This window comes from Mandrillus leucophaeus, unplaced genomic scaffold (assembly GCF_000951045.1).
Source record: "Mandrillus leucophaeus isolate KB7577 unplaced genomic scaffold, Mleu.le_1.0 Scaffold235, whole genome shotgun sequence".
Classification (NCBI taxonomy): Eukaryota; Metazoa; Chordata; class Mammalia; order Primates; family Cercopithecidae; genus Mandrillus; species Mandrillus leucophaeus.
Window position 1 is genome coordinate 4010971 of NW_012102421.1, and position 19337 is coordinate 4030307.

Genomic DNA, 19337 nt, shown 5'->3' on the forward strand with positions numbered 1-19337 from the left:
TCCCGTCGGCAGCCGCGTTGCCTGGGGAGTAGCGCCATTGGCACCTGGGCTAGTTCACAACTTCCCGTCGTGGGGCGAGTGTGTGTGTGTGTGTGTGTGTGTCAGAGTCAGAGAGAAGTTCATTGTTCACACCTCCAGGCTGCCGGCAGCCTTCTGGAGGATCCGATTCAGTGTGGTTGTACGGTCTCGGGCAGGTGGGTGGGCGGGGGAGTCCGTCTCACGAGCATTTTTATTTCTGAAAATTAAACGACAGCGACGATAGTGCAACTTTGAGTGTTTCATAGGGAGCAGGGGCCACGAGGGGTGCCGCTCCGGGAGGGCAGGTGGAGGCTGGGCGTCCCTCCAGGGGGCAGCGCCAGTCGTGACATCGAAGCCCCCAAGTCCTGCTTGGGGCTTGGAGCAGGACAAGCTGTATTAATTAACGGGGTGTCGGTGCCCACAGACCTGGGGCTTCTCAAGTTCGTTTTCAGTGGTGGCGAGTGAGTCCCAAAGAACGGGACTAGTAAGTGAATGAATGGAAGGAAAGTGTGTTGGTGAGCTGTGCTAAATGTGTGCATGAATGGACTAGGTTTGAAAAGCTCTACTCTGCGGTGTTGGGTGTGTGTTTAATTAAGAGATGGTTGTTTCACAAATTCCGTAATTTTTATTGTCTATATTTTTAAACTCACGGCAATTAAGAGAGCTTTTCTGTTCTCAAGGGTTGTAACTACTTTGAAATACTGCAGCTTGTGAAATGGCTAATTGCTTTAAGTGCAATGTGGGTTAGTGGGGAGAGACAAATAGAGTGCGATTGGATTTTAAAATGCCATCTGGTCTGGGATTCTTCTCATTGCCAGTTAAGAGCCCAGGCTCAAGACTCCGTTGCTGTTGGCATCCAGTGGCATTGCAAGAAGCTAGTGGTTTCTTTCATTTCTGGAGATTTAAGAATTTTTTTTCTATTTTGTCTGTATTCACTTCACATTGGAAATGCTTCATAGAGCTTATGATAAAATATGCTTATTCCTCACCTGCTTCACTACTTGGTTGATGGAATCCTACATGGCCTGAGAAAATAGACATATTCTACTAATTTCTTAGTAAGATAATTAGCTTTTATTCCACCCTCCATTAGCAGAAAACCAAAAGAGTAACAGATCTCTCTTAGCCCTTTGATCTGTTTGCCACACCTCTCCATCTTTGAGTCTATGAGATGTGCCACTCTTTTAAAATGATAAGGAATGTAATCCCATTTGAATACTTTCTAATGTGTTCTAGGCCAAATGGCAGAGCTATGGTTTGACCTTAAAAGAGCAAAATCGATTTGAAAACCCTTTCAAGATGGCACTCTTTTGATGAGAGTAGTCCAATTTCTCCTCAAGAGACTGTCACCATATTTATTCATCCATTTCATTTTATTCCTATAATAAAAGCTTCCAAGCTTTGGCCTCCCTGATACCTAAGTGAGCAGTGATCTTTTTCCCCTGCCCAGGTTTTGAAGCATACATTTTAAATTGGTTTAATTCTGATATCAGCCTGGTGGCCCACTGCCAGAAGTCACATGGTGTAGTGGATAAAAACAGACTGAATCTCAGCTCCACCACTTTCCAATTCTGTGACCTTTAGGGAGTGTTTCTTGCCTCAGTTTTCTCATCTATATGGGGGACATAATAATACCTATTTCACAAAGTTGTTGTAATAAATTTATTAATCTACCTGAAATTCACAGGACAGGACATTTGATGAATGTTGACTATTATTATTCACTTAGCAATGGGTCATGGAAGATTTACTCCTTTAATAACAAGTCAGCTATACACTGACATTTTTCTACTATGTGATACTGCCTCTGGGTTTGGGTCTCCTGCTGGTGCCTGCCTTTGCATTGCACATGATCTGGGTCACCAGGATAACAGGTCTCCCAGGCAGGGAGAGGGATATGGGCAGTCAGTGTTGGATAGGATGCTTCTGGACAGCAGGGTCATGTAGGGCAATGCTTGTAGCAATCTCTCACAGCACCAGCTCCCCGCCTTGGTAGGTGTTAATGCTTGTTGAGTGAGTGGATGGATGAATGAATGAATGAATGAAATACTAATACAAGAAGATAGTTACTTGAAGACCCTCTTTGGATTGCTATATATTTTTTTCATGTGCTGTCTGCATTCCCAACTGTGAAAATCCACGGTAGCCAGGGAATTATTTTAACATTTTCGTCACTGATCTCTGCCTCTAGTCTTGTCATTTTCCATTCCATTCCCACACTGTAGCCAAACTGGTCTCTTAAAAACTCAGATCTCATCCTGTCCCTTCTCTGACTAAAATTCTCAAGGGGCCCCCAATGAGCTTAGATAAACCCATTGAGCTGGACTGTGCTTGCCTTTCCAGCTTCAGCTTCACCTCTGATCTCACCCCAAGCACCCCCTGACCCATGGATCAAGCGAGGTTCTTTCAGTGCAGCTCACCAGACTATTGCTTTTATTTTGTACATTTTCCCTTTGTCTGGGTTCCTCTCTTCCCTTTTACTTGCCTTAAGTTCTCAGCTTACTTTTATCACTAATATTAGTAGCTAATATTTATTGGGTACTTGCCACACACCGTATCAGATTTATGATGTGCATTTCATTAATACTCACATCAACTCTTTGAACTCAGTAGTATCATAATTCATATTTTAAAGTTAGTGAAACTGAGGCCTAGAGAGATTGAATAAATTAGCCAGGGTTATAGGGTGTAACCTGTAAAACCAGGATTTGAACTTGAGTTTAGAGAACTTCAAAACTCTGGTCCCACTTAGACATCACTTTTCCAAGCATGGAATTGGTTCTCCTTTTATGAGCTCCTAAAACTCTATAAACTTGCTTTTATATTTATCATACCACATGATAATTGCCTGTTTACCATTCTGTATCTCCCACTATTACGTAACCTGTCAGGGCTAGAATCATGTCTGCATTGGTCAACATTTTGTCACCAAGGCCTTGCACACAATAGGCATGTAGCAAATATTTTGTTGAACAAATGTTCTCATTATTTTAATTCTCCCTTAATTCTCCCTCCTTATGATGTATTTGGTGTTTCACAAGCATTTGCAATCAGTAAGATCTCAAAAGTTCTATTATGAATGTAGGTGGTTTATAGCTATTTCTTCTACCCCCTATCCCTGTCCCTGTCCCTCTTTCTGTTGTTATTGTTGTTTTGTTTGTTTTTATAAAAATCTTGAGAAGTTCCTTCTTAATCAAAATATCATGTTTCATTTAATGGCTTTTCTTCCTTGGAATTCAAGAAAGTATTCCTGTGAAAGTCCAGTGTTTGCCTCAGTGAGGCCTCAAAGATTAACAAAACACGGCCCCTGTGTGTAGGAAGCCCAAGTTTTAGTGAAGGAAACTGTATATACAGAAAGTCTGTAAATAATGTTAATTGTCTAATAATTTTGTATCTTTAGATTTTGAGTGTTTTTTATGTTTAATACTTTAAAGAAAAATCAGTCTTTAGAGGCCTATCAAATTTTACATGACTCCAACTTGCTTTTTAGGGAAGAAATGCAACTTCTCTATTTGTTTGTTTTTAGAAACAGGGTCTCACTCTGTCACCTAGGCTGAAGTGCAGTGGCATGATCATAGCTCACTGCAGCCTTGAACTTCTGGGCTCAAGCAATCTTCCTGCTTCAGCCTCCCAAAGGGCTGGGATTACAGGCATGAGCCACTGTGCCCGGCCAAAAGTCAATGTTTAAATGTCATGTAATATAAACAAATAATCTAAAAGATGATGTAGGAGAAATAACAGGATGTGAGGATTGAATTTTTTTAATTAAAACTTTTGTGTAGATAATTCATGCCTTCAGTGCCAAAATCAAATGGTACAAAAGGATATGCAGTGAAAGTGGGTGTTGCCCTTCTATTCCCACTCTTGCACCTGCCTAACCAGTTCTCCTCCTTAGAGGCAACTACTAATGCCATTTTCTTGAGTTTCTGTCCAAAGGTTCTTAGTACCTAATGAATGATTAACTGACAAAACTTACTTAAGCAAAATTGCAAAATATATCCTGTGCCTTTTTGCCCCTTTACTTTTTTTGTAAATTTATTTGTCATTTACTCTGTTGAGAGGATTGCTCCTTTTTAATGGCTATTTTATTCTTTCCCAGGTACCAAGTGTTAGTATGTGGGATAATTTTGTCTTGGAGAAAACCACACAAATGCATTCTTACAAAGTGATGATAGCTTTAATTATTGTTTCCTTGAGCTTTTGCATTTTTAGGGGCCTCTTCAGGAAGAAGTCAATGCTTAGCACCAGGTAATAAATCCCAAAAGTGGAATTAGGCATCAAATGGGGCAATGGGGACTTAAATGGAAGGGATGGGGAATGTAATTTGGATAGATGTTCCCCTTTTATTAGGGTGCTTATTAGGACCTATATATTTTGGTTCTGGGTTTATTCTCTGGTTAGGAAAAAGCGTAAATATGTTCATCCTGGAGGCAAGTGAACATCACGGTAATGTCTAATAGCTATAGCTAACAAATGCTAAGTTTTTGAATGTGTGTGAATCCTAAAAGGTGGCATTATTAACCCTATTCAAAAGATAAGGAAACTGAGGCTCAGGTAACTGAGGTTAAGTAACTTGTCCAAAGTCATACACAATAATAAGTTGCAGAAATGAGGTTTTTATGAAAATCTAAAGGTCATTTTTTGCATGAAGTTCTTGTTGCCAATTGTAGTTAATTCCAACATAGCATTAAATCTATGTAGAATAACTACCTAAATCCCATTTTACACATTAATGATATGCAATCTAACTCGAACACTAAGTGAATCATTTTACTTCCCTTCTCTCATAAATAAGAGTACGTTGTTTTCACTTCAGTTTAAAAATAACAGTTCAGTCATTTATATAACCCCCTAAATTGCCTAGGCACTGTTTGTGCATAATTGTGTCTTTATTTACCAGCAGAGTGGATGATTGCTTTTTTAAATACATACATTTCCTCAAATTTCTGTTTAGCTTCAAGTGAGAAAACTGCCCCAAACCATAATTAGAAATTATTCTGACACCAAGATGGAAAGTGAATGTGCTGGGGCTCTCCACATTGCAGCAGATTAGCAGTTCTTGATAAATCATCACCTTCAACTAGTTAGAACAACGGCTCCTTTTCAGGATTTTTAAAAATTTTTTGACTCTTCTACATAGCCTTGGCAGTAACGTTTGGAAATTGATATGTCCCAGAGACTGGGATGCATCCAATACTGTAGTCTCTTCCTGTACAGTTGATCTTGAAAGCCTTGAAAATAAGGAACAAAATGAGTAGGAAGTGACTTCTATTAGATACTACTAGCTGAAAATGAGCTTTCTGCAGAGATTCTTAGACTCATTAGAGAACCATTATAAAACTAAGAAGGCAGGGCTAGATCCCTTGTAATTCAGATATGCTGGAACATTGCCTTTGCATGTATTTGAATTCTTATGAAGCTCAGATTTCTTCAAAATTAGTTTTTAGTATAATAATGGTAGGTATCCATCCATTAATATAAACTACAAAAACAGAAAAATCTACTTATGACTTTTGAACAAACAGATTTACCTTCTACTGCCTTTGTGTCATAAGTAAATTATCCATGTCATCTTATGATTCTCAATATAAATTTGGAGGTGTATGTTTTAAAAATGAGTACTGGTTATTAATTTTATGGGCTTTTGCTATTAAAATCTGTAACCATTTCAGAAAGCCTCATTTTTTTGACTAGAGATCTGGATATGTGTAGTGTTCCTTCCTTCTTATCAAGAGAGTATCACAATTAAAGATAAAACCTTAATAAAAAAGAAAAAAGTTTCATTTATATCTTATGCAGAACACAGTGCAGTATTTATTTCAGGTTATCCATAAATATTTACTTACCATAACTGAATTCTCTGAAGTTCCATCAAAATATTCACCTGACCTTTGAAGTTAGCTTCTATCACTTCCCCTAAACTGATATTAGATATTAAATCTGTCAGACTTCTCAAGCTCATTTCATAAGCAGGTGCTTTTCATCTGAATAGACAAGCAGGCATAATCTCAAGCAACAAATCCAATTTAAAAATGTGTGTGTGGCGCCTGTAGTACTAGCTACTGGGGAGGCTGAGGCAGGAGAATCACTTGAACCCGGGAGGCAGAGGTTGCACTGAGACGAGATAGCGCCACTGCACTCCAGTCTGGCGACAGAGCGAGACTCTGTCTAAAAAAAACCAAACAAAACAAAACAAAACCAAAAAAAAAAAGTGTGTATGTAATGCCATCCTAGTTCACTTTGTCATTGTCAAGTAATTTAATAATATACATCATCTTCCTGAAGCTGATGCTGCTGAGGGAGCAGTAGCATCCCATAGAAAGCAATGAATCACCAGACTTTGGACTTTTGTTTCTAAATGTTTAGATCATCCAAGCAACTATGACAAGAGGAATCAGCATGACAAAGTACAAAGGAAAGCACAAACTAATACCAGGTTGGTTTAATTTTGTCCAACAAATCAGTGTGGACAAGAACCTGACTTAGTTAAGTTAGCAAATTAAAAGAACTATATCATTTAAGCTGCTTTTGCAGCTGGATGGGCTTATGTGGTAAGTTATCATCCCAGTGAAGATATATACATCAGCATTTTCCTCTATTTGAATATGTGTAAGTAAACCTTTGCCTTTATTAAAAGACGTTTTGGGCTGGGCGTGGTGGCTCATGCCCATAATCCCAGCACTTTAGGAGGCCAAGGCGGGCGGATCATGAAGTCAGGAGTTCGAAACCAGCCTGGCTAATGTGGTGAAACCCCGTCTGTAATAAAAATACAAAAATTAGCCAGGCATGGTGGTGGGCACCTGTAATCCCAGCTACTTGGGAGGCTGAGGTGGGACAATCACTTGAAAGCAGAAGGTGGAGGTTGCAGTGAGCGGAGATCATGCCACAGCACTCCAGCCTAGGCAATAAGAGCGAAACTCCATCTCCATCCTTTTGCCTTGATTCTTTTGTCATTATTTTGCTTAAGAAATATTAAAGTTTTCCAGTTTTTGTGTGGCATTAACTATGAGTACCATGATTGCATGAAAAATGACTCTGCTTTTGATAGTAAAGGGATAATAGTTGTGTTACTCGTATCTGTTAGTACATTGAATAACTGTCTATTATGTCCAGACCGAATGTTTGGTGCTGGGGAGATACAGATGAATTAGACACTTCCACTGCCCCTGAGGACCTCACAGTCCATTGAGGGAGGCAGATCAGTGACAGACAGTTGCAGAACACGGGGGCAGATTTTATGATACAACTCTGCCCAGTGCCACGAAGGCTCAAGGAGATGTGTCTCACTCACACCAAGGCTTCCCAGAAGAGCCATTATTGAGTGAGAATTAACCAGGGGAAGGCAGAGAAGAGCAACCTTCCAGATACAGAGAATGGGATGAGATAGGATGGGGGTAATAGTCCAGTGAAGATTAATTTTATTAATGTTGAAAAGATGTACAATTGAGAAAAACTCACCTGTGCCCTCTCAGATCTTTCAAAATTTCAGATCCAATTCCAAGTTCACCAAAAGAAACACATGCATAACTAGTTCTTTCTTTTGGGTCTAGAGGGATTTGGCCACTTTGCACACCTCATTTCTAAGTGTACTTCCCTCTTACTCTTATCCACGTGCTCCGTAATGGTCTGGCACCCCTTCTAGGATTCCTGACTAGCACAGTTTAGGAACAATGTAGCCCACTCTGGTAGACTAAAGTCTACCTTAAGTCTGAAACTTAAACATTTCCTGAGCTTGCCATTTAGATTCTGGTAAGGCACTTTTTTGGCGGTGGAGGGTGGGGGGTCCTATAAGTTATCAGTATATTCTTTGCTGGGGGATTTTCTCCCTTGACCCATAATTTGTTACATGAGGGTGTATCAGGAAAACCTGTCATCCTGTAGTGTGTAGTTATATACAGATGCTCCTCAACTTATAATGGAATTATATCCAGATAAACATATCTTAAGTTGGAAATACCATAAATTGAAAATACACTTGATACCTGTAACCTACCACACATTATAGCTCAGACTACACTACTTTAAACATGCTCAGAACATTTACATTAGCCTATAGTTAGACAAAATCATCTAACACAAAGCCTATTTTAAAATAAAGTATTGAATATCTCATGTAATTTATTGAATACTGTACTGAAAGTGAAAAACAGAATGGTCATGTGAGTACTCAAAGTATGGTTTCTACTGAATTCATATCACTTTTTCACCATTGTAAAGTCAAAAAATTGTAAGTTGAACCATCATATATCAGGGACTATCTGTACATTACCCATGTCAATGGCAAATAAGAGAAAACTAATTTATATTTGCTGTTGAACTGTATTTTTATTCACAAATCTCTCCATCTTGACAGTAGTCACCATTGAATCTCAAGTGCAGCGTAAACTGAGAATGCATCTGTAATTATGGGTTGAATTTTGCATGAGCTACAGGAGGCGGCCAGGTGGGGATACCCACTGTTCTGGGGGCAGGAGACACTGGTTTTGATTTTTGCAGTGATATTAAGATCAAATAGCTGAGGGTTTTTTTTTTTCTTTTTGGAGCCCGGGTTGTGGGGGAGAGAAAGTGTAGGGTGGGAAAGAGATAAGAAGATGGGGGAAAGTGGATGGGGAGCTGATGATAACTTACATTTGTGAAATGAAATTGGAGTTTGATAAATAAAAAATACTGGATTTCATTCAACCAAAGACATTATACTTGTTCTGCTTATTAACTAATCGTATGAACTCATGCCTTGTTAATGATAATCCATTATGAGATGCAGTTGAATTTGCTAAATCTATTTCAAAAGCTCTGCTTACTCAACCATTTGTAGCACATTTGACAAGTAATTTTTTCTGTAGAAGACTTTAAATAAAAACCATTGAAATAGTGTAAGATCCTAGACCCACATACTTTCTGTCATCACACATCACTTTCCTCAGTGTCTGTCAGTTGATGTTTTTGTGTGGTGAATGTGAACCAGTGGCCTGAAGAAATGGAGAGTAAATGGTGACGAGGTATGTGCTGTAAGTTGTGTTTTCTGTTATAACTAAGTCTTGAATTACCCATAGTAATTCTTTCTTATAAACCTTCCATATATGTGTGCTGGTTTCTATTCCTGATGCTGAACTGTTAGTTTTCTAATATTTAACTTTTGGCTTCCAAAACTACAGGAAGTTATTTTTCTAAAGAAAGACCAAAAAAAAAAAGATACCTACTTAAAAGTAGCCTTCCTATAATTAGCTGTGTACACATTAGCCAAATAAGGTATAGATATAGTCATTTTTAGCCTGAAATGATTGAAAAAGGTGAAATGAATGAATTAATCTTGGTGCCATTTCAAAATAGTAATAGAAGAAAAACAGCCATTTTATTCTTTTAATTATTTTTTGAATCATAAGGGAACCATCATTTCAGGAATAAAGATTATTATAACTACAGTTTGGCTTTGAGTCATATTTTAGGCCATTTATGATGTAATCGTATTTTCCAGCTCAAGAGTTTTGTGTGAAGAGATTTAGATCTAGTACTTTATTTTGAAATACCCAAACTATTTTTTAAATCTTGCTTTGGGAGTTTTCTAACTTTCTGCATGCCATCCTAGTTCTCTATCAGGGACCCTGGTTTTCCAGCTCCCTTTTCTCGGAAAAATACACAGTTGGGATGTTGAAGGGCCCTAGCCAAAAAGGTTACTGATTTCTTCATTTTTGTCTTTTGTTACTCTCAAACTAAACATCATTAAGGCTTCAGGCCTCCCTAATCTCTGAGTCTTCCCAAGTCACCCCAAACAGTCCAATTATGACCAGAACACAGCTTCAAGACAAGGTTTTTGTACCATTTTTCCCCCAGCTGCTGCTCTCTACCCACTGGTCGGTCATGAAATCAATTTAGTGGGTCATGACCAGATCTTTCATTTTTATTGTAGTAGAATCAGTAGAAAATGTCAGAGTGTACTGCAGCATAGTGTCATAAGGGTAAGTATTGTTTCATAAAACTTGTTTCATTTTTACACACTGTGTTTGTGTATACTGATTAGGTAAATTTCTTACACTAGGTCATGGTAAAAAATAAATGTGAAAAATCCACCGCATCCCCTTTCAACCAGATTGCACCATTCAGCCTCTTTATAGAAATTCTGCAGGGCCATTCCCGTTGGTCAGTTGGGTCCTGGGAATCATGGCCAAAATATCAGCATTACTTTCTGTCAAGTCATGTTTGATTTCCTCTCACTTGTGTTGACTCCTTACAGTGATGGTTTCCTGACTGTTTGGACCCCTGTCCATTCAGCAAACTAGTGTTGAGTCCGTAGTTCTGTGTGGCCTGGTTGATGTGATTGGGGAACGTGAAGAGGAGGAAGATTGTCAGTTTCACCATTTGCTAGAAGCTGATTCTACCTTTCCTTCTTTGATGATAAATTTTAACCCGGTTAAGAAAAGGTTATGTTAAGACAGGAAAGCATAGTTTTCCCTCTGAACTTGCATCTTTTGCATTTTGCAGAGGTGGCGAGGGGGAGATTTGGTGGCAGTAGCATTCCCTGAATCCCTTGCCAGGGGTTGTACCCAGTAGGAAGCAGTAGCATCCAGGTGGGGGCTGAGACCTACACAAGCACTGGGAGGCATCAGGATCCAACATCAGAATTTGACCACAGATACTCTTGGGGTAGTGACCAAAACTCAGAACACATTTTGGTTCAGAGAACCCCAGCATGTGTTCAAATACAGAATGCACTAAAATATGATTATACTGTTCATGTCATTCTCAGATCACTGGCTAAAGGCCTAAAAGAGATCTTGGAAATAACTGGTTTCACTCTCCTTCCTTCACACTTATGCAACACTGGATAAGTGGAAATCCTGCCTTATGTAAGAATCCAAAGAAAATTTAGTTTTCTCCCACAAGTAACTCATTGCAGCAATATTTGTTGGTAATGGTGCCTATTAAGTATGAGACATCTGGACTGGCATATAAATTGGGGTTCGTTCTGACAAAGTATATATAGATGTTTAGTAATGGGCCAATCTGTGATTGCAGGGAAATGGAGCGCCCAGTTTTCAGTGGTGATCCCTTTCTGCTAGCTGAGCAGCCTAGTACTAAGAGTGGAATGTATTCCCTTATACATGCTCTTCTGTGCCCCCCAGAAAGAGTGCTTTGAAGATTCTGATAAGAGACATTAATGATAGAGGCAAACAGTGTGTGGCTATGACTGGAGAAATTGTGTGTTTGTAGGAAAAGGGCTTGGAATTGTGAGACTTGGAGCTATAATTACATGAGAAAAAAATGGGGAGTGCAGTTGTCATGTCCATGTCTGCATTTTTCTTTGTGAGCACTGAGCTGGATAACTGAAGCCTCTGAGTGGTTTGCAGGAAAGCTGAGGATTAATACTGCTTCTAAACTGTCCAGTCCTCTGAAGGAAGTTTCTTGGTGAGTGGAGGGAGTAATAGGGATTTAAGTTAGAACATTTTCTTGAAAGTAAATGCCAAAAAACACACAAGATATAGCTCGTTGGCCTCAATACAGCTGAGGGCTCAATTATGATTCAGAACACGCTCCCTGAAACACTCGCCTGCCCTGAGGTCAACCTAATGACTGGAAATTCTGCAAATGCAACAGCGACTATCACTTGGCCTGTTTTTATAACATACACACACACACATACACAGGTCTGGATAAATTCAGTTTTCTAACAATGCTCTCCTTGTGAATAATGCTTGGTGGTATTGTGGATCATCAAAAATGTTTACAGGGATTCTTGAGTTACATTATTTCAGTGGTCCTTTAGCCAGGAGAAAGTTTTTGTTGTTGTTGGTTTGCTTTAATGAATTGTGCCTTTTTTATTGGGCTCTTTCAGCCTGTGATCACCTCCACGCAGGTCGTCTTGATTTCACCTTTGGGATGGGCTTTTATGGTGCTATCTATGGAGGAGAAAGCATACGTGCAGTTCCTACAACTTCCCTACCCTTCTTTACCTTCCTTTTTTGGGGGAGTTCCTATAACACTATGAGTTTGTTCTTATACTCTAGGTCCAGATGGCGATTTTCAAATTTTAAGTTCAACTCATTAGTGGATCATAAAGTTACTCTAGTAGGTCACTCCAGTTTTTTTTTTTTTGGTTGTAAAGAAACTGGAGTAGAATAGAAAATATCAGAGTGTATTCGCAACCCATAATATAGCCAGGTAATGTTTCATGTAACCTTTGTTTCATTTATACACATACACACATCTACATGTTCCCTCTTATGCTGTAGGTTGCAACATAAAGTGTACTTCTTACTGTGGGTCATTGTCAAGAGGCTTTATTTATTTATTTATTTTTGTCGTTGTCAAGAGGTTTTAAATCTACATATCTAGGAGAGCAAAAAAACCTTAAATAAATGCTGTCATTTTAGCTTTTGTTGCCATTCTTTGTTGTTTGCATCAACAGAATGTTGGCATGTGTCAGAGGCATTTGACTTCCATTGAGCAAATGGGCTGTTTGGTCTCAGGGCACTGGGTTTTTCATTACCTAGTAGGAGGGTAAAGCCACTCATCCAAAGGCAGCAAAATGCAGGGGATGGAGACGAACAGAAGGAAAACAAACAGTGTAGGTGGAAAGTCTCAGGCTCTTCCCAGTAAACAGGCATTTTCAAATATCAAAGACTCCCCTGCATTAATGCTACAGAGTATTTCTGTCTACTTAGAAGTGATACACTCATTTGTAAACCAAATTATAATGTTATGGTATTATAGTCCAGGATGGCAGGTGTTCAGAAAGCATACCACTTATTAAAATGGCCATATGAAAGCCTAGTACATTTTCTATTCTATTGACTCCAGTCTCATTTTTACTGTTTCTACTTTCCTCTGCTCCTCACTGAACTGCCCACCTGCTCCCAGACCCACAATCACTCGAGATATCAAATCAGCACAAGATTCAGTCTTCATCACCCCTCTCACATACATACCTCTCACTCAACCCAGGTGTCTAGAGACCCATGCTTCTAATCTGACTCAGGAGGCAGACTTGCTTGACTCCTGGGGCACTTGTTGAGAGGGGGCTTTCTCTTCCTTTCCATGTGCCCTGAGGACCGGCAGGGGACAGCTATAAATTCAAATTGTGGTTCCAGTGCTTATTAGCTGTGTGGCCTTGAGCAAGTACAGCATCACTTTCATCATCTGTAACGTTGAGAGGGTTTTGACTACCCTATAACTTTGTTATGATGACTACGTGCAATAATACAGGTAAGGTACTGAGCAGTACCTTGCACAGAGTAGCTCTTCCATCAGTGATCAGTCCCTCTTTTTTCTGCATTTATATGCTTTTTGTCTTTCTAAAGGGCGACTATTCGAGCCCCTAAGGATTGAGGCTGTGCTTTTCTCTTGCTATCTTCTCTTCCTGGAAACTGAAGACTTCCATCCATTGGGCTGTGGCCAGACCGCCTGTGGCCTGCCCGGACTGAGATTCTGTCCAGCAGTTGGCATTCATTGCTCTTGTATTTTGGACCCCTATGCTGACTCCGCCTGAAACATGCCAGGAGGTTGGTAAGACCATTAGAGATATGCACTTGATCTTCAGCTGGCAGCTGGGCCAGTCACCCAGCGCCTGTGCCACTCTACAGGCAGGTCTCCTGTGGGCACTGGCCTCCTCTCCAGCTCACGGTTTTAGGAGTAGGTCATCAGACTCAACTGAGTCAAAGGTACTACCCTTTCTATAATTTCTCTTCATCCTCTGATCTTCTAAGTGAATGAATACTTAGAGATATTTCTGCCATTAAGCTTATCATCTGATCTTGAACTGGTCATATATTAGCATTTGAATTTACATTTTAAGTATCTTTACACATTCAATATATTTTCCATTTTAAGTACTTAAAAAGGTTCCTCTTACATTGCAGGTGAAATTCCACCTGGAATTGATTCTCAGTTCCACTTCTCAGTTGCATCATCTCAGGCAACTCACAAGTTTCAGTTTCCTATAAAATATCTTTATGCCTTCTTCCCAAGGATGCTGAAAATCAAAGTTTTCTGAATGCTGTGATGCTGTATACAACAGTGATTACAGTGGTAATGTTATGATGAGTGTTGGATTGTATGTATGGTAATAGTAACATTATTACTTATGGACTGGAGATAACTAGCCTATTCTTGATGATATATTGGATTGACTAGATTTGACCAATATCCTTTGCACAATAACTGTGACACTAAGCTCTGACAACATTAGATAGAGGTCCTAATAGAAAGAGAATACTCTTCAGTCACCTCTAAAGACCCAGACCTACCACTTACTAGCAAGATTAACTTGGCCAAAAAAACTTTTGATACAGTTTTGTCACCTGTAGGAAAGGGTGACACTACTTTTATTTATTCAGCAGGCAATTGTTGTTGAGTGCCTACTAAATGCAAAACATAAAGTAAACAAATATGATGCCTGCCCTCATGGAGCCTGTAGTTTAATTAAAGAGATAAGCATGAAATAAATAATTGCAAATATATGTGTAATTAAAAATACCAGTAAGTGTCCTAAAGAAAAAATGCAACTTGTCTCATAAAGTTATAAAATGTCAATGAGACTTTACCTGCAAAATAGCTGAGTATCAGCTTTTAGATGAGACGAGTGTTACCTGTGTTGCAGAGGAATTTGTAGATTACCCATGCTATTGCTCCTGTTTGTACACCCCTGATTTTATTCTTAGGAATATTCCCTCTCTCTGCTGGAAGGGACTAGAATCCTGCTCCTGTACTCCAGCACCATGGGCACCTGCCTCTGGCCAGCTCTGACTTCTGGACCCTGTGGTCTGCCTCTCTCTCCAGTACAAACACACCTCTTATCCACCTCCCGACTTCATCTGCCACCTGTTCCTGCTGCCATGCTTTCCACAGATCCAGCCCCACCTGCTTGGACTTTCACCCGCCACACATGCATCTCCATTGTGCTTTATGTAGTTTTCAGGTTCAGAGACCCCTTCCAGTGTTACCCACCTTCTCCCAGCTAATCCTTTCACCCACAATAAACAACAGCAATATCGTTTATCATGTATTTACTGTTGCCAGCACTTTAAATCCATCATTCTCCCTAGCTGTCTTGGCCCGCTTCCAAGCCCTGGAAGCAGTCTGGCTATTAGCAGAAGAAGTAAAGGTCCCTTGTTCAATAGGTCTTTTGGTCAGCCTCATCATTCTGCTGATGGCCCTACCCAACATGACCCTTATTCATTTCATATGCACAGGTAGTGCCTTGGTTCCCTTAACTGGGTTTACATCTTGACCCCTTTTGTTGGTTTCCTGCCTAGATTCCCTGCAGAAGACCCCAAGGCTGACCTCTAGTCCTCATATGAGAGAATCTCTCAAACATACTGCTATGCCCTTTTGATGCCATGTTCTGCCAGCCCTTTCATTTGTCTGCATTGGGCCAGACACCAACCTGCCTTATGCTGGGCTGTGCCCTCAGCCTAGCCCCTTCTGTGGGGGCCTCTGATGCCAGATGCCATTCTGAATCTTCTTTCTTTTGCCCAGAGTTGGAACCATCCCTGGTCACTGGCCTTGTGCTAGTGGACCATTTTACTGACTGAACTCAGAACCAATGTGTGCTTTTATGTTTTTTAAGTATTTACTAGATTTAGCCTCTTAGGAAGTTTGAGGTATGATAACTTGACTGAGGCACACCCTTGATTTTCCATCTCTCTCACCTCCTCCTGTAGTAACTAGCTATATAGCTATCAATTAAATGCTACTTTTCTGTCTCAATTTAACAGACTTGTTCTTGGAATGCTCACTAAACTGACTTTAGTCCAATTTTGTAAAATTTGTAAAATTCTTTGCTGGCAGAAAAGAAATTTTACTGTGGTTAATTAAACAGATTAAAACGTGATTTTCTCAGTTGTCAAAACTGTTTTTGATAGATTTCCTGTGTTTCGTGGGTTTTTTTTTTTTTGTAAAAGAAAAATTATTCACATTATTGTAATTCCATATTGTGCAGAACAGGAACAAAGGAAGTGATGCAGATCCTTTGGTAGAAAGGTCATTTGAGTCACTGGAGTGTCCTGAACCATAGGGGGATTAGAGCTCCTGTTGGTGCGATGCACAGCACATTTCTTCAGAATAAGACACTGTGGATTTATCTGGATGTTTTTCATGTGAATATTTGCGACAAAGGAGAGCAACAGAGGGATACTCACTTGTAAACAAAGTGGGGTGGTGAAGGAGGAAATGAATACTTCATAGAACTCTAAAATGAACCAACCAGTTTTTCAGTCTCTCACTTTTAATGATTCCTGTCATTCTTTATCTCTTAGAACAGAGATGATTGAGAGAATTAAAGAGTAGGCTTAGTAATGGTGAAAACACAAATTCTGATTGGTAATCCAGGATAACAACTTCAAAGTAATAGAGCTTGATGTTCTAACAAAGGGGTGTCCGATCTTTCCTCTTCCCTGGGCCACATTGGAAGAAGAAGAATTGTCTTCAGCCACACATAAAATACACTAACACAATAGCTGATGAGCTTAAAAATATGTATCACAAAAAAAAATCTCCTAATGTTCTCAGAAAGTTTTCAAATTTGTGTTGGGCCACATTCAAAGCCATCCTGGGCCACATGTGGCCCATGGGCCATGGGTTGGACAAGCTTGTTCTAACAAGAAAGCATGATGAAGATGCTGGCTCCTGACTACAATGGGTGGATATTTACTGCTGAACACACAGCACTGTACAAGGTCTCCAAGGCCTCCATGTCATCCTTGGGTTAATTAAAATAAGGGATGAATTTAGGCACGCAGCCGGCTCCTCTTTCTGATGATTCAGTGTGAAGGAAGAGGGTAGTTTTGCAGAGAAGAAATCCTTGCAGTGTTTCTGTCAAGGATTAGCCTGTTGATGAGGAAATTCAGACATCAAAGGTCAGTGTAGCTTTTGGTTAACATTTTGCATAATTCACAGTGACTAAACCTACAATTCCTGGTAACTCCATTTGAATCTTTGGCAAGCCTTGGAAGTAAACTGGAGCTACCTCCAGGCTCAGACTAGCAATCATATTACTAGGTCAATGATTTTACATTCGAGTCAGATTCCTTTAGGTTGCAAATAACTGAAACATATTCCTGCAAGAAGGAGGAGGAAGATTGTAAGGATAGACTCAAGTAGAAACCACAGAATCATTAGGGACATGAAGTCTCTCTTTCTCCTCATGCCATCTCTTCTCACTGTCCACTTGCTTCATTCGATTCTCTGGTTTATCTTAAGCTTCCTTGTGGCCCAGCCGAGTTTACTTCATATTCCTGTAACTTAGCTACTGTGGCATTCTGACTCAGATTTCCAGTTTCTCAACTTAAAATGTTTATATGGAGAGCCTCATGGGTCCATACTAATTTTTTGATGCAGGCAACCAAGTGATAGATAGCTGGCCAGCCTATGAATAGACTGAATTCAGTTCAGGTGCCCAACTCTGGTTCAACCAGATGTAGGTTCAGAGGCCAAGAGCAGAGTGGGTTTGCTTAGAACAGCAGGCAGATTCCTGCATATAAATAGGCAGGCAGTGATTGGTGTCTCCTGTGTAGCTGGCCTCCTCATGCTGATAAATGAATCCAAACACTGACCGTCGTGAAATAAAGAGTGCCTTGTGTGGGGAAGCCACATTCTGATCTTTTATTCCATTGAGTTTTAAAATTCGATGATGATCACCTTTCTTTCTTCCTGTTGAAAGGTGGCCTGTCCTATATCCCTTCAGTAAGACACACGTCTCTCGTATCCTAGGTGAAATTTAAGATGTAATGTAAAATGCTATTGCTGCAGGAAGAGTGGACATCAGGAAGAAAAGGGGCAAATAGGAAGAGAGAAGGAGAGAAAGAAAGGAGGAAGAACTAACTGGAAATGAAATCCTCAGTTTCTACCCAGAAACTTGATACATCTCCATGACACTAAGCCATACGCTAGTGGATTGGGGGAGAGGTGGCAGGAGAATTGAGGGAGAGGGAGAGGAAGGGAGGTGGGATTGAAACAAGGGGACAAATAACAGGAAGGAAAGGATTTTGGACATTAGGCCTCAGAAGGTAGAAATTCCACCTTAATGTCTTTGGCATGATGTTGCCAAAGGATAGGACTTGGAATGGACATGATCAACTGCGCCAGATAGCCCATTTTCCCTTTTCCTGAAAGCCCACCAGTTGACAATTGATATGGTTAGGCCTTATGTCCCTACCCAAATCTCATCTTAAATTATAATCCTCATAATCCCCACATGGCAAGGGAGAGACCAGGTAGAGGTAATTGAATCACGGGGGCAGTTTTCCCTGTGCTGTTCTCATGATAGTCAGTGAGTTCTCATGAGATCTGATGGTTTATAAGGGGCTCTTCTCCCTTTGCTCGGCACTGTTCCCGCTTGCTTGTGAAGAAGTTGTCTTGCTTCCCTTTCACCTTCTGCCACGATCGTAAGTTTTCTGAGGCCTCCCTAGCCATGTTGAACAGTGAGTCAATTAAACCTCTTACTTTTATAAATTACCCAATCTCAGGCAGTTCATAGCAGTGTGAAAGCAGACTAATACAACACATCCATGAGCAATTGCTGGGGCAATACAGCTCACAGCATGAATGTCTCAACTTCTGCCACAGTCAGACATGCACCAGAAAATAAGTGTCTGGCTGTTCCTGACGTCCTTAGTGGACTGTAATATTTTGAATTTGCCATTCTAACAAGTGGTCAGAATTGCAGATAGCATTTAACTATTGGGATCGATTCGTTTGGCTTTAAAATGTAACCTGAAGTCAGGTGTGATGGTTTATGTCTACAATCCCAGTATTTTGGGAGGCCAAAGAGGGAGAATAGCTTGAGACCAGGTGATTGAGACCAGCCTAGGCAACATGAAGAGACCCTGTCTCTTAAAAAAAATTATCTGGGCATTGTGGTACACACCTGTGGTCCCAGCTATTCAGGAGGCTGAGGTAGGATGATTGCTTGAGCTCAGGAGGTCAAGGCTTCAATGAGCCATGTTTGCACCACTGCACTCCAGCCTGGGCAACAGAGCAAGACCCTGTCTCAAAAATAAATAAGAAGGTAAGTAAATTAATTCAATGTAACATGATATTTTCATTGAGCATATACCCTTTAGGAAGGACAGAAGGACCTCGTTATTCTTTCAAATGTCTTCACTTGTTTTTTACATTAACTGTCTATCCTAAATTGATGCCATATAGTCTGACCTGCAGATTCATATTTGTCAAGATTTCTAAATATTTGATCTTAGGCACTCTCTAGTATTGCACAAATTACTAATCTTTTATGCTTTTTTTCCTTGATAATTAAAAAAGAGTATGCTTAAAACTGAATTCATCCTCCTAACCTAGTTCAGGTGCCCCTCCTCCTTGAAGCACCG

General features: G+C 40.1%; 1 protein-coding gene across 4 annotated transcripts in view; it reads left to right on the forward strand.

Moving 5' to 3' along the window:
• The window catches only part of DDAH1 (dimethylarginine dimethylaminohydrolase 1), a 266154-nt gene that overhangs the window by 114231 nt on the left and 132586 nt on the right, over positions 1-19337 (forward strand). The window contains exon 1 of one of the 4 annotated variants that reach the window (XM_011982118.1): positions 101-194. The exons of 2 other annotated variants lie outside the window; for them this stretch is intronic. The gene's annotated coding sequence lies outside the window, so the exon portion shown is untranslated. Of the gene's footprint in view, positions 1-100; positions 195-19337 lie in introns of those variants that run through there. One more of the 4 variants, XM_011982119.1, reaches the window with a different exon arrangement.